A 23,400-nucleotide genomic window follows, 5' to 3' on the forward strand; every position below is an offset into this window, starting at 1 on the left:
TTATAGACATATCGTTGAAAAGTCCTAGTTTTTGTTTGTGTTCTTACTGATTTTTACACTAGGTTAAAATAAACCGACCTAGGGAGCTGATATAAAAAATATGAGATTGTACTGGCAGCTGATGGAAAATATTGTGGGATTAAAAAAGAAAAAGAAAACATGGATGAGTCTCCAAAATAAAAGATCAGTAACAAAGTCTGAAGCTTTCTGACTATTTCAAGCAGTCTGAACATGCCCAATATGAGCACCTACATCTTGTGGGGTGCAGTTTAACTCCAAGGAATCATACCTTGTCTTTCTAGTAGCAATGATGGTGAAACAATAATTTGTACTGTCTTTTCTGTTCTAAATTTGCAAGGCAATTCAGATACATTGTTCCAATAATGGTTATAAAGTACAGTAACATGTAGATACAGTATTTCCTTGATTCTAAGTTATACATTTCCCCAAATAGAACCATGTTTGGTTTTTGAGTTGTTGTGTGTTTTCCAGGCTCTATGGATATGTTCCAGAAGCATTTTCTCCTGGTGTTTCATACACATCAATGGCAGGCATTCTCAGAACTTGTGACCCACAAAGTCTAAGGATGCCTGCCATAGATGTGGGTGAAATGTCAGGAAAGAATGCTTCTACAACATGGCCATACAGCCCGGAAAACACAGCAATGATAGCCTTTGACAACACTTTTTTGTTGTAGTTGATGGTACTGAAATTAGTGTTTTACAATTGATGGTATGCTGAAATATGGTATTATTGTCCAGTGTTTTAGAAAAGAAGTTAAAACGAGCTAATAAATTGAAATGTTGCAAATTGAAGTGAAGAATTCTAATTAATGTTCTTGCTATCTCAGCAAAAAATAACTATGCAATTTATTATTTTTCTCCTCTTGCAAAAGGGTTGTTTGTCCTTTATATTAAAAAGAATTAGGGGTTCAAATATAATCTTACATTCCCAATTATCAGGATTAGTTAATTTCATGATATGTCAAACTTCAACTTAACACTATTGTTTACTGTGTTTAGTACATATGTCCAACATTTTCAGATGAGAGAAATTTTGTGGCACGAGACTATTTGAAAATGAGAATGATGTGCAAAAAATATTTTGAAGCTAAAGTTTTAAAATATTGAAATATCTTTAAATATATTTTACATGTTTAAACTTTAGCATTAGCATAATTTTGAATATTGGTTTTGGAAGAAGGATGCTTTAATATAAGGAAATTATTCTTAGCTCTCTTAATGTCTTTATTTTCTTTTTTTATTACATGGCAATTTTCTTTACACTGTTTTTAGTGTATTCAGAGTTTTAAGATGCAGTGGATTTACAGCTCTGATTTCTTATTCATTTGTATTATTTTATAAGACAGTGTTTTATTTTAAAAACCAAATTCTAATATTCAGCCAAATGCATTTTATGGAATAAATTAACCTGTTACTGGGCTTTACCATAGTGTGTGCGTGTGTGTGTGTTTGTGTGTGTTATTCCAGCCACCTTAAAATCAGCTGTTTGCCTTCAGATATATTTCAGGGGCAAGGCAAAACTCTTCAGGAGGAAAATAGCCAGAATATCTGTCATTTTGTTTTTCCCATTTTTAAAATATTCAAACTGGCCTTCAGCTTAAGCATTGGTTTTCTCTTGTAGAGGACAATAGTTGAAAATCGAATACTGCAGTTGGGTAGAAAGACTATTTCTCCTGCTATTTGTATCTTAGTCGTAGAGGATTAAATAACACCTCAAAGAAAGGATAGGAGGTAAAGTAATCTATTTAAAACAAAAAAAGGTCTTGTTTTTAAGTCTCTAAAATTTCAAATTGAATTTAAAAATCAAATAAAATAAGCATGTCTTGCAAAATTTGGAGAAATCCCTTTACACAAAAGTGGTTCTGAAGATTTAAAAGTTGTCCCATCCTTGTTATTCCAGAGCAGGGAGCAACCAATTTTATTACTGCAGTTCTATGCCTGCCTATGCAACAACCACTAGATTCAGAGGAGCGTGCTCTCAGTTAAACATGTTTATGAGTTAGGAAAATAACATTGTGGTCAATTTTACAAAACCATTACTCCTCAAATTGAACCATCATTTTCATGATTTCTTGGATTAGACTCCTTGTTGCTCCACATGTTAGGGCTGCACTGATCTTGATACTTACTGAAGTTACAATGAAGATTTAATTCTCATAATTATGATAAATAATGAGATCAGGGACAAGATATGGGATGAAATAAGGGCAACTCACTAATTGTTCTATGGTGATGAGCAGACCAGTCATCTCAGCTTCCCTCAGATGTAAGCATCACAGCTCTAAGAAGAATCCCTGAAACTTGGGTTGCTCCCACATCAGTTACAAATTAGTAGGCTGACCCGAGGGTATAAGGCCTCAAGCCCCATGGCCCCTGAAGATGGCAAAGACCAGCCCTAAAGACAGGTGGCCATTGATTGCTTGATACTCAAGGGCAGTTCCAAATTTCCAATCCTTCACCAAAAGTATGCTGGAAGGTACTCACAGATTCATGTCTTCCCCCAAAACTTGCAGGAAGGCTTATTTATGACACCACCTGTGTCAGTTGCCAAATTCTCTATAATAGTAAAGAGTAGGTAAAAAACCTGTAACAAGGGGAAGTAAGGTTTCCAATCCACCCCTGCAATGACCAGAAGACTTACACTGACACGAGGTCAAGAGTGGGTCAGTGATCTCAAAGAGAAAATAAAGGGGCAGAGCTGCCTTAAATATGCCATCGTAGCCCCATCTCTCTCCCCTCTGCTGTTCACATGATGCTAGGACAAATTAATGTTAGCCTCTTTCCTGTGGAGGCCGCAAACTGATCTCCACTCTCCACCTTTGCAAGTCAGAAATCATTTCTATCCTACATCTTACAGCTTTTGCACTCAAGACAGTTACCAGTTTTTTAAAAGAGGACAAACAAATTGTGGATAAAATTAATTATAAATTATTACAATAGTGGCAATAGTTAAATTATTTAAATATGTAAATAAAAGCCCAGGAGTAAAATAAACAAATATGGGACGGTAGTGGTGCAGTGGGTTAAACCGCTGAGCTGCTGAACGTGCTGACTGTAAGTTCGGCAATTCAAATCAGTGAGATGTGATGATCCCCTGCTGTTAGCCCCAGCTTCTGCCAACCTAGTAATTCAAAAACACGCAAGTGTGAGTAAATCAATAGGTACCGCCTCGGTGGGAAGGTAGTGGCGTTCCATGCAGTCATGCCAGCCACATGACCTAGGAGGTGTCTACGGACAACGCCAGCTCTTCAACTTAGAAATGGAGGCGAGCACCAATCCATAGAGTTGGACACAACTAGACTTTATGTCAAGGGGAAACCTTTACAGGAACAAAATAGTTTCATGGGCTGTCTGCTGCAAGGCTTTCAGCGATATGAGGCTCTGCCATTCTAGGAAGGCTCTCCCACAATATGTACCACAGTTGTATCCAGACCCACACTTCAAATGGCAAAGGAGGAATGCCTCTAAAGTAAAAGCAAGTGGCACAATTGAAGATATCCTAAACCCAGGCTGTTAAATATGTCATAAGTCAAGAGCAGCAACCTGAATGAACCCTAGAAGCAAACTGGTGAATAGTTTGCTTTATATAGTGTGATTACTTGACCGCAGTGAAAGCCTGGGTAGCTGCCTCCTGGACTAATTTAAGTTTTGAGATTATCATGAACAAACCACAGAGCACTTTACAGTTGTGTTGTTACTAGGGAATACATGACTGAGGTCAAGTTGTAGTTTTCCGAATGAGAATGCCGCTCAGTTTCCCAGTGATTTTTTTAAAATGGTATTTAGGCTATTTCAGCATTGTGGTGGTTATTGGTGAGAAAACAGAAGTTTACAAAATGTGCTCTTTTGAATCAAAATATCTCTATAGTGCAGAGCTTGGAAGAGGCTACAGAAACAACAGGAGTATCAGTCCTTCACTACATGTGCACAGCAGGTGTCTTACTATACACAGCATATTTTGACCGCTCTGAAGAACTCCTTGCAGATGTTGCCTTGAATATCTGAAAGCACACAGAGAGTAGTGCTGAGTGTTACCTAATGTGGGAGTCCTCTGGAAATGCACAGGGCTCAACACTTCCTGGTTTTTTTTTTTTTATAATTTCCTGTAATGCCTGAAATAGAATGATACCTTTTTCATCATCAGATACATGAGCTTGGTTTGCACTTGGCTATAGTCTTTCTCTATTTTGCTTCCTTTATATTTTGTAACGACCAAATCCACTTGGATATGAACTGCTTTTCACAACATAATTGCCTAGTGGAAGACTAGCACACACCTCTGACAACTTTAAGGGGAGTCACGTGATCTAGTTTTGCATTTTTTCTTTGTATGTTTTTTCAAAGTAATGCAATGGAAAAAAGGCCGGTAATTCTTTCTAGTGGCACTTCAATTGCTGTTGATCTTAACAAATTTAGGAAATAACCCTTTGGCTATCATGTTGACTTCCAAAGAAAGCCAGTAGCTAAGCCATATTACCATATTATTGAAATTATATCTCCAAGTTAAAACTTCCTGTAAAGAAAAATTACTTCCAGCATGAATTAATTTAATGAATACATTAGGCTGACTTCACCGTCTGTTCAACACCTGCTTAAAAATGGGAAAAAAACTCCATACATTTATTTCACAATTACATCATTTTAAAAGTATGCATGATTGAAACACACATTCCTCATACCATTTGGTCTGAGGATGAAACCTCATTTATGGCCAATTTCCTTCATTAAATAATAGTGTTGGCCCCAAAATGTTAATGTGACACACCAAACAATCAATAGTTGATTTTTTGCAGGAATTTTACAGAGCCAAGCATGAAAGAGAGGGAAGTGGGGAGGCATTCACAGGGAAGATTCACAAAACAAGTTCAAGTTAAATACAAGGAAGATTGTAGGATTTAACAATCTAGCCTTAAAAATATGATGTGACTTCCACAGCCACTTCTAGTAATGTGGGTTTGAGCACTGGACTAAAATTCTTGAGATCTAGCTTTGATTCCCCACTCAGCCATGGAAACTCACTGAGTGATCTTGACTGGATCACACAGTCTCAGCCTTAGAAAGTCCATGATAGGGTTGCCTTAGGATCACCATAAATTGGAAATGAAAGCATACAACTTCAACCAGAACTTTACAAATACTGTCTAAAATGTTGATGTCCACAATGTGGTACAAGTTAGGCAAGTCAGTGGAAGTTAAAGGAGTATGTAGAAAAGATTGACATCTTAGAATCATAGAATCATGGAGTTGGAAGACTGGCTATCTAGTCCAAACCCTGCCATGCAGGAAAAGCACAATCAAAGTACCCCCGATAGATGGCCACACTCAGAGGCAGGGAGTTCCACTGCTAAACAGCTCTTACAGTCAGGAAGTTCTTCCTAATGTTCAGGTAGAATCTCCTTTCCTATAATTTGGTCTGAATCCTAGTTTCCAGGGCAGCAGAAAACAAGCCTACTCCCTCTTTCTTATGACATTCTTTCATATATTTATACATAAGAGACTTATTTTGCATAGAATTATGAAAAAAATAGACCTGTCTGATTCCACAGCAAGCTGGCTTCAGGAAAGGCAAAAGCTGCACATCACAAGTGCTGAACCTGACTCAGCACATAGAAGATGGCTTTGAAAGGCAGCAGATCACAGGAGCTGTCTTCATGGACCTGTCAGAAGCTTATGATACTGAGCCTCCTCCTGAGAAAAATGTATAATATCATAAAGGATTACCACCTCACCCACCTCATAGGAAATCTGCTAAAAAACAGGAGCTTTTTTGTTGAGTTCCAGGGCCAAAGAAGCAGATGGTAAAAACAGAAGAATGGCCTGCCTCAGGGGAGCATGCTTGCTCCATCAATGTTCAACATTTACACAAATGACCAACCACTGCCAGAAGGGACAGAGAGTTTCACCTATGCTGACGATGTGCCTTTACCACTCAAGCAGGGAGTTTTGAGATGGTTGAACAGAAGCGCTCTATGCGTTCTTACTGCCTATTACAGGGAAAACCAGCTGATCCCTAATCCATCTAAAACACAGACATGTGCTTTTCACCTTAAGAACAGACAAGCATCCCGCGCTCTGAGGATTACCTGGGAAGAAATCCTACTGGAACATTGCAGCACACCCAAATACCTGGGAGTTACCCTGGTATGTTCTCTGACCTACAAGAAGCACTGCCTGAATATCAAGCAAAAAGTGGGTGCTAGAAACAATCTTATACAAAAGCTGACTGGCACAACCTGGGGATCACAACCAGATACAGTGAAGACATCTGCCTTTGCTACTCTGCTGCTGTGTATGCATGCCCAGTGTGGAACACATCTCACCACGCTAAAACAGTGGATGTGGCTCTTAATGAGACATGCCGCATTATCACAGGGTGTCTGCACCCTACCCCACTGGAGAAATTACACTGCTTAGATCTACGGAGACACTCGCTGGAACACCTCAGCAAGCGAAAGTCCAAAAGTGGCAGGCTAAAACCCAGCACTTCAATCCATGGCTGATATCAAATGAGAGACTCCCTCCTGGGCACACAGAAAACTGGGCAACTTGGAAGGTGCTGAACAGACTGCGCTCTGGCACCATGAGATGCAGAGCCAACCTTAAGAAATGGGGCCACAAAGTGGAATCCACGGCATGCGAGTGTGGAGGAGACCAAACCACAGACCACCTACTACAATGCGACCTGAACCCTGTCACATGCACAACACCAGAGGCACTCCAAGCGTCCAGCTACTAGTCAAAGGACATTTAATAGAATACCAAGTTTGCAAACTTTGTGGTTTTTTTAATGCAATACAACTGTTTGGTTCGCTCCTGACACGTCTCCTCTCAGCCTTCTCTTCTGCAGGCTAAACATACCCAGCTCTTTAAGACGCTCCTCATAGGGCATGGTCTCTAGACCTTTGATAATTTTAGTTTATTTATTTACGACATTTATATGGTGCCCTTCTCACCCTGAAGGGGACTCAGAGCAGCTTACAAGATATATATACATACAACATATTATATTATTATCATAGTACAATATCAGTATTATATATTACTATATTGTACTATACCATTATATTGTAATATTATTAGTAATATTACATGTAATACAAAAATATATATAATTATAATATTGTATTATTATTAATAGTATTATTTTGTATTACATTATAATATTATAAATATTATATGTATATACAATAAAAGGTAAAGTAGTCCCCTGACATTAAGTCCAGTCATGTCTGACTCGGGGTGTGGTGCTCATCTCCATTTCTAAGCCGAAGAGCCAACGTTGTCCATAGACACCTCCAAGGTCATGTGGCCAGCATGACTGCATGGAGTGCCGTTACCTTCCCGCTGGAGCGGTACCTATTGATCTACTCACATTTGCATGTTTTCAAACTGCTAGGTTGGCAGAAGCTAGGGCTGACAGCGGAAGCTCACACCGCTTCCCGGAATCGAACCTGCGACCTTTCGATCAACAAGCTCAGTAGCTCAGTGCTTTAACCCACTGAGCCACCGGGGGCTCCCATATACAATAATATACAATAATATACAATAATATGATATTATATCTATCTATATATATATATAATATTATAATATTATAAATATTATATGTATATACAATAATTTAGTTGCCCTCCTATGAACACCATCCAGTTTGTCAATATCTCTTTTAAACCGTGGGGCCCAGAATTGGACACAGTATTCTAAGTGAGGTCTGACCAAGGCAGAATAGAGAGGCACCATGACATCCTTTGATCTAGACACTATACCCCTTTTGATGCAGCCCAAAATCCCATTGGCTTTTTTAGCTGCTGCATCATACTGTTGGCTCATGTTCAACTTATTGTCCACAAAGACTCTAAGATCTTTCTCACATGAACTGTTGTCAAACCAGGCATCACCCATTCTGTATCTTTGCATTTCTTTTTTTGGCTAAGTGTAGTAGCTTACATTTCTCCTTATTGGAATTCATTTTGTAAATTTTGGTCCAGCCCTCTAATCTGTTAAGGTTATTTTGAATTCTGATAATGTCCTCTTTATTATTAGAATACCTCCTAATTTGGTATCATCTTCAAACTTGATAAGCATGCCCTCTAAACATTCATCCAAGTTGAACAGTACTGGGACCAAACCTGCGGCACTCCACTAGTCATTTCCAGGATGAAGTGGAACCATTCATAAGCACCCTTTGGGTTCGCTTGCTTAACCAGTTACAGATCCACTGTAACTGGTTAAGTATCACTGCCTAGCCCACAACTGACTAGCTTGTTTGCAAGAAGGTCATGGGTGGGTTTGTCGAAGGCCTTACTTACACTGACACATAAGCTTGGGAGATGTTTGCATTCCTTTTTTGCCATTGACTGTGAGTTTTGTTGAACATGCAAGGTCCATTAGCATCCAAACAAACAAATTATGATCTCCTTGGATATTTTCCAGAGTTTATTGAAATATAAATGCTTTCTTTTAACTCTATGTATAGTCAATACATTGACATTTAGCAATGCTTTATTCAAAAACAACGGCTTCCTTTTTCATGGGAAAATAATCATATTTTCTTTTATTTGGCAGCTTTAAAGAACGTGTGTGTACTTAAAAGTCATTAAAATAAAATGAGTATGCCCAGGGACATAGCCAGGATTTTGATTTGAGGGGCGCTGAATTTGATTTGGGGGGGGGGGCTGAGTTTGATTCAAAGGGGGGGGGGTGAGGATCTACCCTAGCAAACCTTTTGTATCGTTATCCCAATAGCCCCATGCATATGGGATATATTGAGCATGGTGATCAGATCATATAATGAATAAACATAACAGTTTAAATAATGTACCAGTAAGGCCTTCTTGCGGACCACCCTGAGAATTTGGGGGGGGGGGGGCTAAAGCCACTCAAGCCCCCCCCCCCACATGCCTGAGTATGCCCCATTTGTTGAAAATTGTAGATTATAATTGGGGGGGGGGGGGTTCCATTGAGGATAAACATGCCAGGTAAATGTTATTTGTATAACGTATGTTGCTGTTTACATTTTACCTTAACTTTAGTAACTATTTCTAAGTAAAAATCTAATTTCTTAATTTTGGCATCATAATACTCTTTAAATGAATTGAAAGATTAGATAACTATTATTCACTGGTATGTATACTGGCCTTATCAGAAAGATCAGTGAACATTAACTCAAATGACCTAAGGCTGTATGCCTGTGAGTTATTTTGGGTTTTGAATGCATTAATTAATTTCAATTAATCTCACTTTGTCTGTGTGTTTGAAGCCTCCAGTAACCATCATCAGTCATTTAGTCATGCATAATAGCTTTGTAGTCAGTATTGTTTGAATTGAGGGGAAGCAGGCCAAGGGGCAGAATTATAAGTCTGCCTTCTCTACCCTACTGCATTGCAACCCTCTGGCATGTCATGGAGAATCCCCTTCCAATGAAATCTGAAAGGTGTATCACTGCAGTGGAAATTCTAGAGCAGGGTACCTTAAAACTTTTAGGAAGTTTGCGGTCCCTCAGACTGTTGGGGGGGGGGGCAGACTATAGTTCAAAAAAACACATAAACAAATTCCTATGCACACTGCCCATATCTTATTTGTAGTGCAAAAAAAACCCATGAAAGAACTATACAATATTTAAAATGAAGAACAATTTTAAACAACATGAATTTACCACTATGGGTCTGCTTTTGCCTGAGGAGATAGTCAAGTTAATTAGGATTGTTGTTGTGTGCCTTCAAGTTGTTTCAGATTTATGGTCATCCTAAGACTAAGGTATAGGGCAGGGGCCAGGTAAATGATCTTGGAGGACCACATCCAGCCCAGGGGCCTTAGTTTTAGGACCCCTGGCCTAGAGGCTCCTGTAGCTGTGTCCAGCTCCAATAGGCTTCTATATATCAAATTCTATATATAAAACTAGCAATGCATGGAAGTTGAAGAAAAGAATAGAACAGGAAGTTCAAGAAATGTCTTCCAGAAAATTAGAAACATCAGAGGTAAATTTCAGGCAAAATGGGCATGATCAAAAACAAAGATGGCAAGGACCTAACAGAAGCTGAAGCGATCAAGAGAAGGTGGTGAGACTATACAGAAGATCTGTATAGGAAGGATAATAATATTGGGAATCGTTTTGACAATGAGATGAGTGAATTAGAACCAGATATCCTGAGGAGTGAAGTAGAATGGCCCTTAAGAAGTATTACTAATAACAAAGCAGCAGGAGATGATGGGATTCCAGCTGAACAGTTTAAAGTCTTAAAAGAGGATGCTGTCAAGGTGATGCACACCATATGCCAGCAAATATGGAAAACACAAGAATGGCCATCAGATTGGAAAAAAATCCACTTATATCCCCATACCAAAAAAGGGAAATGCTAAAGAAAGCTTAAACTTTCGTACAGTGGCACTTATTCCACATGCCAGTCAGGTAATGCTCAAGATCCTGCAGGGAGACTCCTGCAATACATGGAGCAAGAGTTGCAGGATGTACAAGCTGGGTTCAGAAATGGCAGAGGAACGAGAGACCAAATTGCCAATATCCGTTGGATAATGGAGAAAGGCAGGAAGTTTCAGAAAAACATATATTTCTGTGCAAAAGCCAGGTTGCAGTTAAACATTAAAAAAACCCAAGATTATGGCAACTGAACTGATAGATAACTGACAAATATAGGGAGAAAAAGTGGAGGCAATGACAGACTTTATATTTCTCGGTGCAAAGATTACTGCAGACGCAGACTACAACCAGAAAATCAGAAGACTGTTACTTCTTGGAAGGAGAGCAATGACCAATCTTGATAAAATAGTGAAGAGTAGAGACATCACACTGGCAACGAAGATCTGCATAGTTAAAGTAATGGTCTAGCATAGTTAAAACTGCACCATAGGTAAGGCTGAGCGAAGGAAGATAGATGCTTTTGAACTGTGGTGTTGGAGGAAATTTAGGAGAGTGCCTTGGACCGCGAGAAGATCCAACCAATCCATACTTCAGGAAATAAAGCTCAGTGGAGGGAAGAATACTACAGGCAAAGATGAAGTACTTTGGCCACATCATGAGAAGACAGGAAAGCTTAGTGAAGATAATTATGCTGGGGAAAATGGAAGGAAAAAGGAAGAGGGGCCGACCAAGGGCAAGATGCATGGATGGTATCCTTGAAGTGACTGGCATGACTCTGAAGGAGCTGGGGATGAGCTCACAAACAGTCCAAAGCAACTGAACAAATAGACAACAATATCAAATTAAGTGTAAATGCAGCCTATTTCTAAGATATATTCATTGAATCATTGGCTTGAAGAGTAGCGACTTTATCTCAGACACTAGAACTGGTCAGATATTTTGGCTTGGATCCAACATGGAGACGTTCCAGACCCTGCTTTGTCTGACTTTTCCATTGACTGTAATGACAAAATCGGGTCAAATATATATTCCAGAGAAAGGAACTTCTAAATATTCCTTGCTTAAGTAAACCCAATGAAATTCATGGCATAGACATAAGTTCATAGATCATTTTAAGTCACATACGCACACTCTCTGAGAAAACACAATACTGTTTACTGTGGAAGTGAATATACTTGAGGCATAAGTAGTGTTCTAAGCAAACATGTGTCCTGTTAATCCATTTTAGGAATGAAACAATGCAAAGAATATAGGTAATTATTTGATATACTCATGTGTACGTCAACCTCATGTGTACATTGAGGGCTGGTTCGGGGCCAGAATTATGGATTTTGATATGACCCATATATAAGTCAAAGGTCATTCTGCAAAGAGGAAAGGGAGCTAGAGTTACCTTAGGAGGGCAGCTACCCCTGGCTGTCATTGCTATTTTCCTGGCCAAACATTTAAAAATGCTTTACACAACTCTACTTAAAAAGGGGGGTGGCTTGCAGAAGAACCTAAAAGAAGCACAAACCCTTGGCTCTCCTTTGAGGGAAAATGCCAAAGATCTGCCACCTTTTGCCCACCAAGGCATTAAGGCCAGAAGCAGCACTGCAGAGAAGAGAGAAGGGGGGGGGTGCTTTCTTTACATTCTCGCAGGATGAACAAAGCTTCACCTTTTGACATTCTACTCAGATATGAGGATGGTTCTTTTTTACTTACCCATGGACAGAACAAACCAGGTTTGCGGAAATTGATGTTTTGACTGAAATTTCTAGACATGAGTATTTACAGTAAGACTTTTAGAAGGCCCAGTGCATGCACCTTTGCCAGCAGGCACAGTTTTTTCTTCAGAGGTGAAATGTTTATGAAGAGAGGAGGAGAGAGGAAAGGCAGTATTAAAAGCTCACCATTATCAATTAAAATCCACACATCAATTCACAGTATACTCACAACAATACATACAGGCAAAAAGCAACAGCTTGAGTTGATATGAAGCATTGGTTGATACAGAACAATGGTACTAGATTCATGGGACACTTTGGGATATGACATGGCATGCCCAGTCACCTATTACAACAGCCAGATAAAATTCAGGAATAAGAAGTAAAGAGCAGAAAAAGTGGAGCCTGAGGACTCAGCCGTTTTTGATAGACAGGGTGGAGAAGTCCAGCACCAGAAAGTTTTTGTCAAGCAGTGCCAACTGTTCTATTGATTCCCCTTCTTAGCTGGTGCAATAGTGCATGACAATGAACTTTATCACACAACCTGTTGTCTCAATGCAATTGTGTTCTTTAAGCAAATGGAACAAGCACTTTCACACCTCATCGCAATTGCTCAATTCAGCCACATTGTTGATGAGATTTCTGTGATCTATCTTTCACACAGTCTCACTTCCTACCAATGTTTGCCTTACACAGTACATACACACTGTATTTTTTCTGTTTCTCATTGCCCACCTATTTAGTCGTAACAGCTCAGTCACACGGTTTTGGTGTGATAATGTTTTGTCCACTTTGCAATATAGGGAGTGCCCTCAAAAGACGTTATAGTGCAAAAGAGAGTGATGAAGGAATAGTGATAATGGATTCATTGATTTTTTTCTCCTGTCAATCAAAAGAAAAATTCCAATCATGAGTATGCACAGTGTGACTAAAGGGGAGACATGATGTTGTGTAGGAAGCTTCATCCAGAGAGGCATTGATCTTGGTATAGTGTACTATAGCTTTAGGTGATAAAGTTCAGTGTAGCTTCAACTGAAAACACCTGCTTGAAATCCTCATGGGAGGGCATGTCAGGTGGACAAAATGTGATATTCAGATGTCTTCAATGGCATTATCCACACATAGGGTGGCAGATATTGCAAACATTTATATGTGTGTGTATGTGTTTTCACAATGACTCAATTTATATTTTTCGCTGACATGATATGTATTGTGGATTTTAAAAGAAAATGTTATACCCTTAAAAATATAGGTATTCGCTTCTCCAAATAGATTCCACAAATTAAAAGGAAGGAAGAATAAATCCTGCTGTGAAAGAGGTGGAAAAAATGTGTCTTGTAAAACTCAAAAATTACTTAATGCTTTTGTTTACCTTGGGGAAAAAGTCATACTGAAAGAACCAATGGATGTGTTTTTGCTGTTGGTGTACTTTCTGTAAAACTTATAATTTACATAAAACATCACTAAAGGGTTTTGGAGCTTTTTCTCTCATGGACCAAAGAAAAGTATGTGTCTTGGAGTACAGCATATGTAGCCAATCTGTCAATAAAGAAAGACCATTTGCTACCCTCCCTGAAAAGGAAATTGATAATTTGAGAGTTCTGTTATCTCCAGCTGCTTGGTAACTTAGTGCACCATGTAAAATGTATGTTTAGTTTGGCTGATAGAAAGAATGGGGTGTTTCTCTTTATATCTGCTGTGTGTCTGCCTGAAAACCTTTCTGTTTAGTCCCAGAGAAGAGACAGGACTAAATTGCAGCCTCAAAGCCATAAATGTGTGTCAGCCATTGCTTCTTCATGCTAGAATGCTTTGTTGTAGGTTGATAGCTGAAGCACCGATAAATTCATTATTCATTCAGTATGCAGTGTTCATTTTAAAACCAAGTCTAGACTGACTTTATTTTAAATTCATTCTGTTTCTTCCTCCATATTCTTATTTGTGTATCACTTAGCCTTATAAAGTTGGAGAGCTGAGTCAAAACAAATTTCACAAAGGAAAAATGTAAGAAACTAAAATTGGAAAAAATGAAATGCAAAGATATCGAAGGAAATAAACCTACTACTGTATTCTGCTTTAGTCAGACCGCACCACAAATACTGTATCCAGTTATGGGCACCGTAATTCAAGGATATTGACATTATGGAACCTATATGGAGGAGAGTGACTACAAGATCTGGAAACTACTACCTTATATGGAACAGCATAAGGAGTAGGGTGTTTAGCTTAGAGAAGAGAAAATTAAGAGGGGATGTGATAGCTGTGTATAAATATTTGAAAGGATGTCATATTGAAGATCAAGCAAGCTTGTCTTCTGCTGCTCCAGAGACTAGGACACAGAGCAATGAGTTCAAAGTAAAGGAAAAGAGATTTCACCTAAACATTAGGGAAAACTTCCTTCTAGCTTCCTTATTCAACTGGAATATGCTGCCTTGGGGAGTGGTGGAATCTTCTTCATTAGATCTTTTTTAAAAGAGATGGCGGGCCCTTCCTCACAGCTCTATATCCCAGAATATCAAGTCAGAAAATCCCACATTATCTGCTTTGAACTGGAATATATGGCAGTGTGGACTCAGATAACCCAATTCAAAGCAGATATTGTGAGATTTTCTGCCTTGGTATCCTGGGATATAGAGCTATGTGGAAGGACCCTGAATGGCCATCAGTCATATGCATTTTTTGTTTGTTTGTTTTTGACACGTGGGGAATGGACTCCCAGTGTACAGTAGTGATCCATCTGGAAGACAGGAAACTGTGGAATTAATGATATATTGGTAGGCCTGAGGCGGGTCTACAAACCTTTGCAGTCTCATGTTGTTCTGTCAAGTGTGCATTTGCCTTTTTATAAGTATTTCAAAACACATGCATGAGCACGAATTTGCATACACACACACACACACACACACACACACCCCTTTTACATGTGTTGACATTTTCCATTGGACACAATAAGGGTGCCATCTGAGTCTTTGAAAACAAAATGGGATCCCGCTTTAGCTTTTCTCTCACAATACTGGTAATACAAAACTAATAGCAGAAGTGATTTGTTATGTCAAAGAGCTATGTTGTATTGAGGCTTTTTTATTATATAGCCTTTCCAGATAACATACTGAAAGCAATGCATATGAAGTAACAAGTATATGAAAACAAGTGCTCTTGCAGGTATACAAATGAGAAAAGTCTGATCCTGTTATTGAGATTAACATTTTATGTGATGAGAATGACTTTGAATAAGTAGATGTGATTGAAACGTTTTCATTTATGAAAATGTGAGCTAAAAAGTAAACTTCTAGATGCCTGTAAGAGTAATATTTCTCTGGACAATTTATCCTGACTGAAAAGGTACTGAAAATAGTTAATTATTTTCTCCACTAGCAGCATTTATTTTTAGGATAAACCTATTCTTTAATGTTCCTCTGTAAGGCATATATATACAACAGCATGAGCTTTCCATACTTGAAATCCAAAGTAGTCCAAAATCTGGAACTTTTGACTGCCAGCTTCTGTGTTTCAGTCAGTGGCTGCAGCACTCCTGCCTATTCATTTCCAAGGTGGAAGTGGGCAAGCTTCCCAGAGAGAGGAGAGAGGCTGCACTCACATTGAGCATTACGCTTGAATTCCCGTCATTTCACAAATTCCAAGTCTCTTTCTAGTCACATATCTCATACATGACTAGAAAGAGGCATGAGGTTGGACAGAGATGGTAGGCTGGAGAAAGACATAAGCATGGAGGGTATAATCAAAAGGTAACAATAAGTTATAAAATATTGTATAAAATTATCTTCAGTTTACATCAGTCTACAAAGTCCCAACCACTTGTGGCCCTAAAGCACTTTGGATGAGTTATACTCAACCTGTAATATATAACACCTGCAGTTCCTATTCTGAAAAACCTGATTCTCAAATGCTAATGCATGATTTGTTATATGTCAATGAACTATGTGCTATTTATTAATTAAGGATATTTATTTAACCAGTCCTGCCAGATGACTACTCTGCATTGAGTGAGATGGAGCACACAATGGTGCATTGAGTGAGATGGAGCTCCACCACAAAAAAAGGAAACATGGTGTTATGCCCTCACAATCTTTCACCCTCAGTCCTTACCTGAGGATGGTTTTGTCCCCTCTAATAAATTATAATAAATTTTATTTGTACCCCGCCTCATCTCCCCAAGGGACTTGGGGCGACTCACAACATGAATAAATACAGTAAAATACATAAAAATAAAATAAATAATAACACACCATATTAAAAAAATTGAATTGTTGACTGGGAGGATGACTCAAAGAGGTTCCTGAGGAACACTACTCCCAGAAGACCCAGAAGGCTCATCTGTTTAAGGCAGAGAGGCTGAAAATCAGCCTCTTTGCTATTTTTTTTAAAACTTATATCCCTTTGTACAGAATGAGCTGTAGCTAGTCACCTCTGGGGATCATTAGACATTTTTAACATGCCTAGATTGCTCTCAGGCATCATGTTGGGTAAACTTCTAGAGCCACTTTCAGGGTAGTACCTAAGCACAAAAGAATGCTTAGAGAACAGGGCTATGCTAAGACTGCAGTACCAGTGATGTTGGATTTAATTTTGTATTCATATACAGGCAGTCCCGAAGTTACAAACATCCAACTTAAGAATGAGTGTGAGGCAACAAAGAACTAACAGAAATTATCCCTCAGAAAGGAAAATCTCTTCTGAAAATTATCATGGGGAAAATCAGTTTCTCCACTGAAGCTTTCTCTCCAATCCTTGTTTCCGTAACAAGTCAGATTTTTGAAAATCCAATTAACCAATCCAATTATCATAGGGACAGAAAGTGAGGTGAAATCTTCTGAACAGGGACGCAGTCAGCAAAACAAACACCACAAGGGTATTAACCCTTCCCTATGCTGTCCAAAGCTTGCTTGCATTTGCATACATATCTATCTATCTATCTATCTATCTATCTATCATCTATCTATGGTTACACTTAATAATGTACCTGTTCCAACTTACATACAATTTCAACTTAAGAGCAAATGTACGGAACCTATTTTGTTCAGAATTTGGGGGCTGCCTGTATCATATATCTTGCTTAACCATTTTGAATCACTCAAAGTCCACAATGGTCAAATATGAGAAGTAAAGTACAAACTCTTACAATGATTTACAATGACAAAAGTTGACTTTTAGAATATTCTTTCATAGTGTTCTCCACAATTTTGTGGAGAAAGTTTAATACAAGGTTTGGGAGCTATTACATACAAAAGTGCAGAAATTATTATTAGATTTAGAAGCCCCCCCCCCCCCCAAATAACACCCCACATTCATAAACCTTGATTTGCATTTGGACAAACTGGGGGTTCAAAGTGATCCTTTGCAGAATTTATTGTCATTAATTTTTAAAAACCCATACTTGACAGCCAGGTGATGCAAAGAAATAACTAAATAAATCTTGTTCTCTTCAGTATAGTTAGTAACTTTTTTATCTGTAACTTTGCTAAATGGATGTCAGTGTGATTTAAAAATCATATGTAAAATCATCATTTTTGCTTTTTGCTTCCTTTGAATTTAGAAAAAAGTACACATAGAGGTTATCCTTGACTAATTTATGCTGACTTCATGCCAAGTTCGAATATATTTGTTGAAGATTTCCTGTAGCATATATTTGAGGCTGTCAAAGAGGCTTTTATCCGGGAAAAAATTGTGCTGGTTTTAATTACAATTTTAAATAGCTCTATAACCATTGTGAACTCTGGGTTTACATCATTTTTATGATAGCCTCACAGTTCCTGGTTTATTGATTTTGTCATTTGTTTCATTACACTTAATGCAAACCTTTTGTACTGAGTTACTGTGTTCTCTGGGGACTTCTGGGAGGGGGGTGGGTCAACATGTAGTATCTTGGCCAGAACAGCACAGCGTCTATAATTTTACCATGGACTGAACCAATCATGTAGAGCTATAAATATTATTCAGCAGGATGTTGCAGAAATATGCTGGTGTGACCTATTCCCTTAAACAGAGTAGGAGTGTAGGATTTCCAAGCAAGATTTGTCTTTGCTTTGCACTCCCCTTTCAACAAAGTTGAAATGATTCTGACCATATTTTATTATAGCTCTGTGACATGTATTTGGGCAATGTGTGGCAAGAAGTAGTCAAGTGCTGGCAATTTCACATGGAAGTAAAAAAACAAATACAGTATAAAAAGGTTTGACCCAGATGAATTAGGCTAAGAGATGATACGATGATTTAGCAAAAATGAAACCTTTTGTCTATACAGGAATCCATCCACATTTGTGATTTTGACTTTTGCTGATTTGATTATTTATGGATTTATTTAAAAATGTTTTCTCTAGGAAACTCGGCCATCCAGTATGATCCTATGGTCAACTTTCTCCAGACATGCTGGAAGACCCAGATTTTTTTTTAGAGAGAATGCTTGTCTAGGAGTCTTTGGGTCCTTCATTGCAATTCTATAGTCTGCTTCCAACAGAGCTTTACCATAGAGACATGGCAGAAAACCTAGGGTTTCCTAGAGAGGTGTTCTCTCAGGTTAAAAACAATAGCAATTTCTTAAATGTGGACACCTGCTATATATTTTTCCTGTCCCTTTATATATGAATATACAAACTCAATTTATATACATCATGTCAGCCATTAGAGCTAATACCTTTTCCAGAGGTGTGACATGTACACAAGTTGTGCATATATTCTTTGTAGAAAACCATCATATCATTAAATGTAAAAGAATTAAATGTAAAGAATGCATGTGTGTACACAACTACAAAAAAGCAAAAATGCTTTGTTAATATAACAATCCCTTAATGCACAGATCAGTACATGGATTATTCTAATGGTGGAGAAACTGGGAAGAAAGAGCCATTTTAAATTGTTATTGCACATTTTGTCTAAATGCACTTAATTGTTTTTGCTTTTTGAATGTATGTATTGATGGCATCAAATTGTGCCGATACGTAGACCGCCCTGAGTCGCCTGTGGGCTGATATGGGCGGGATATACATAATGTAAATAAATAAATAATTAATAAATAGGCCAACTTCTGTAATACATATGTGTTTCAGGAATATTGCAAACTAGAAACAGTTCAAATGTATGTCATTTTACTGAAGATAAGAATAGTCTCCATTAGCTAATATAGATTTGGTTCTATCATTCTGTTTCTTACTTTATTTATACCTCAACTTTGTCTGAAAGCTGGGGTTGAATATAGTTTACAAGGTTTAAAAAAAGTGAAAAATGCAGATGCTGAAAAATGCACATGCAAGAAGTTATTAAAATGTTATTAAACACTCTATAGAATTAAAACCATATAGGTTTTGTATCATTTAAAATCTTGGGAGATAGTCTTCAGTGGCTTCTGAACAAAATGAATTATTATGCTCTTGAAGCTATACATTAATGCTTTCTGAGTTTGTCAAATTGTTTTGAAATCCACTCTTCTACAACTGAGATCTTTGGCTATAAATACTTTAAAAATCAATATATAACAGCAGTAAATTGTTTTCTAGTTACAAAAAAAGTGAGAGGTAGGGAAACTGAAAGCAAGAGAGATTCTTTCCTTACAATCATTTTGAAAGAATGTGATTTGAACGCTACAGCATAATGTGGCATATGGGGGAAATGCTAGGCGGCCACAGAGAGAGATTAATATAAGTACTCAAAATTCTTGCATTTAAATTGATCCAGGATCTGAATATACTCAATATTCCAGGTGTACTACATATTCCATGTAGGTGGTCCAGGATACCGTTACAGTCATTTGCAATAAAAAAAGCTTGAATATCAGTATACCATTAGCTTTTTTTATAAAGAGGGGTTTTTACATGTTTTTCCAGCATCTATTTTGTATCAGATAAAGGTTCCTAGCGTTCTGAATAAAAATGAAAGAAATAAGTTACACATTTTTTGTTCATCAGAAGTTGGCTCTCAAGGGAAAAAGGAGTAAATAAACTTTTTATTTCTGTGGATAAACATGATTTTCTGTGTGAAAAAACACTATATATTTTCAGTACATACACAAAAAAGACCCCTACATGCAGTTCTTTCACAAAATCAGTCATGAACTGCAAATAGTTGTTAAAGAAAAGGAGAGTAGTAATATTGTTTGTTTTTGCTTCTCAGAATGAACGTTTTGAAGGTTTACATCATTTATAGCCAGATATTTGTGAAACAAATGTTCCATTAAAAGACAAATCATTCACTGGGGAACATTACGTTTGTGTGGGGCGGGGGGGGGGGGATCTAAAGCTACTAATATGATCATCTCTTTATTAAAATCTATGGCATGACAACATTTGGAATAGCGTGGACATTTTGGTTACTTTACCTCTGAAAATTGTTCAGATAAAATAGAATAGAAAAGAAAAATCACAATAACCAAGGAAGTGGAACAGCTGGTTTGGAGAAAAGGAAAAGTAAGGAGGAATGTAACAGCTAGCATATATAAAATTTTGCACGGTCTGGAGAAAGCGAACAGGCAGAATATATGTAGAAAAAAGTCTCTTTCTCTCAAAATGTAAGACCCACAGTCATTCAGTTAAACATTCAGATACAGGACAAACAAAAGCAAGTATTTTTTGCATTACCTCTAGTATTAGAGGCAGGCCACTTCCTAGGGAACACAAGTGTGAAGGTGACCTGCTGACAGGCTTCCCAAAAACATGTGGATTTGTGAGGTTCAAAGGGGCTGCCCTTATGGAATTATATGTTTGTTTGTTTTTACATGACTTCCATAAATTTTCACAACCCAAGACAAACTATATGTGGATTCAGGAAGAATTCCAGCATTTGCTTTTCTAGCATCTTTTATTTTTCTACAAGCTGCTGCATCAGGGTAGGGTGAGATTTATAACACTGAGGAATATAGGCATTTAACCCTTTCACCTTCCCCCCTTTGCAGTTAATTGGGAGGGGGGGATTGAGCCATGAAATTCTGGGAACGAGTAAAGCCCCATTCCCTCATCCTATTCAACATGACTCGATACTTTCAGATAGCTCTTCTTTACTTGTAGTTTGGATTTAACAGATTAGACAATATTTCCAGTACTTTTTTTGTAGAGAACTCCCCACCACCACCCAAAAAAAGCTGGTCTGTTAGTCATAGTGCTTGATTTTCCACATCTGTATATTCCCCCCTTGCATTGTGATTGATCATTGCAAGTTAAACACAGGCTTAATCTTTGAGTGATTGATGCGGCACAGATTTCTGAGGAAATTCTGCCGTGGGAAGAAAAATGGTTTCGTAATAGGAAATATGCATTTCTTTTTAAAATCTAGTTTGAACTTTAGTAGGTGAATTACTGTGCCAGAAACAGAATGAATATATATATACTGCATGATTCCTCTGCCTTTTCTAATTTCTTAAATGTAACTATCTTCATATCTAGAATTATGTAAACTAGGTATGGGTAAATCAGTTTTTTGGAGAGACACTTTCACCATTCTTTCTATGATTGAATGAAATATAAATTTGAGAAATAAAATACAGGTGAAACAATATCTAGGGGTATCAATCCTTAGTTAATTTGGGTGTGTGTTAATCTGAAGTAAAGACCTTAATTAGTAGGAGTTTTTTCTTCCATGTTGATAAAACATGAAAATGTTTTGGCACACACAAAGCTAGTATTCTGAAACTTTTTTCACTGGTAAAATATTAATTTCCTTATTAATAGCTGAACAGTCAATGCAAAACCAAAATATTTAAAACTTAGAATGTTGTCATTGGCACATTCTACACAATCATCTTTAGTGATGAAATGTTTCTTCTTGTAGAAGAAAGGCTATTAAATAGGGGGTGGATTTTATATTTAAAGTAGCCTTGCATGTTACTGAAAAGGTGGCTTCTTTCCCAATTTTTATTGGTCCTTCAGGTGTAAAATCATTTGAGATTTATAATAAGCTGGCTGTGAACCTTATCACCATGTTACAGGACAGGATGGACTGTACATTAGTTCCTTAATTAAAATAAAATCCTTCATGCAAAAGGTTTTTACGCAATGATCTTTACAGGGATATGAATATTAGAGGAACTACAGTTTTTAGATGATTTAAACATTCCTATTATGAATAGGCAATTCATATTTTCCCATAAACTGTATGTAATGGTTAAAGTTAAGACAGTTGCATGCTAGTGCTTACCATATCGAATTTGGCATTTGTCCTATTGATTGTACAGATTAGATACAGCATAATATTCTTGAGTCAGTCAGTGGTTCCTGATCACTAGGACTGTATATGTCTAGTTCTGCTCAGTGGGTGAGAGTCTATAGAGGGTCCAAAAGGCATGGACAGGCAGCAAGCTGACCTGCCATTTGGTTGTGCTGCAATTCAGGTCACACCCTGGAAGACCTTCCCAGCTGCATCCATTGGATTTCTGGAGTGAGGCCTTTTACTGGACAAAAGAAGGGAGATTTTTCTTCTTTTTCTGGCCTGCTTCATGGCTATACATTTTATACCCTGACTAATCTTCAATATTATTATCTGAAGAACTGTGGTGCATTTTACTTTCCTTCAGAGCTAGAGAAAAAAATGATTTGGTGCGTGGCTCACTGGAATAGCTCTTATCTCCTTTCCCTTCCCTGGCAGTCTTTTGATATGGTTGTAAAATGCAAAGTACCAGTCACTACTCAGAATGTGAACACATTCGTATCTTTCATATAACCATCTGGCCATTCTTCTCACCTTTGGGGCCTGAAGGCTACACTGTCCTGGATGATGGATCAGGCTGGCTTGGCAGTCCAACTGGGATTCCCTCAGTTACCACAACTGAACATAGTTCAGCACCACTGGGCAGCCACCCCAGCCTCCTTAGTGAAGCCATTCTCTAGCTCATGGCAGCCAGACCGACCAGGAAAAGGTAGATGGGGAAATCGCAGCTATGGGGATTGGGAGGTGGGGGTTACAGGAAGAGACTGCCATCCTACATCCTCAAGCTGCCTGGGCCCAGGGACCACAGTATGACTGTCAAGACAGCTGCAGCCAATTCCTAATAGGGCATGATTTCCAGAGGTTGTCACAGGTACCTCAAGACAGGAAGCCCTTAAGAACTGGACAGAGCGGAGGAGATTCACCAACAAAATCTCAGCATGGCTTCCAAAACATATACGTCTGCATTCAGAATTGGCTGTTTGTTAGGCATTTGGCTTCAGAAGATGTTTTATGTCCTTGCCTTTCAGTGCAGGCCTGTCCGTCATTGATTTCCTGTTGCACCATGGAATACATTGGTAAGACAGAATTGATTGAGACAAGCAGATAAACATACTACAGGATAGGGCAGCATCTTCATTAGACTCAGATC

General features: G+C 38.1%; 1 protein-coding gene across 1 annotated transcript in view; it reads left to right on the forward strand.

Annotated features, from left to right (window-relative positions):
• The window catches only part of SLIT3 (slit guidance ligand 3), a 541,141-nt gene that overhangs the window by 289,129 nt on the left and 228,612 nt on the right, over positions 1-23,400 (forward strand). The window lies entirely within an intron of this gene.

This window comes from Anolis sagrei, chromosome 2 (assembly GCF_037176765.1).
Source record: "Anolis sagrei isolate rAnoSag1 chromosome 2, rAnoSag1.mat, whole genome shotgun sequence".
Lineage (NCBI taxonomy): Eukaryota > Metazoa > Chordata > Lepidosauria > Squamata > Dactyloidae > Anolis > Anolis sagrei.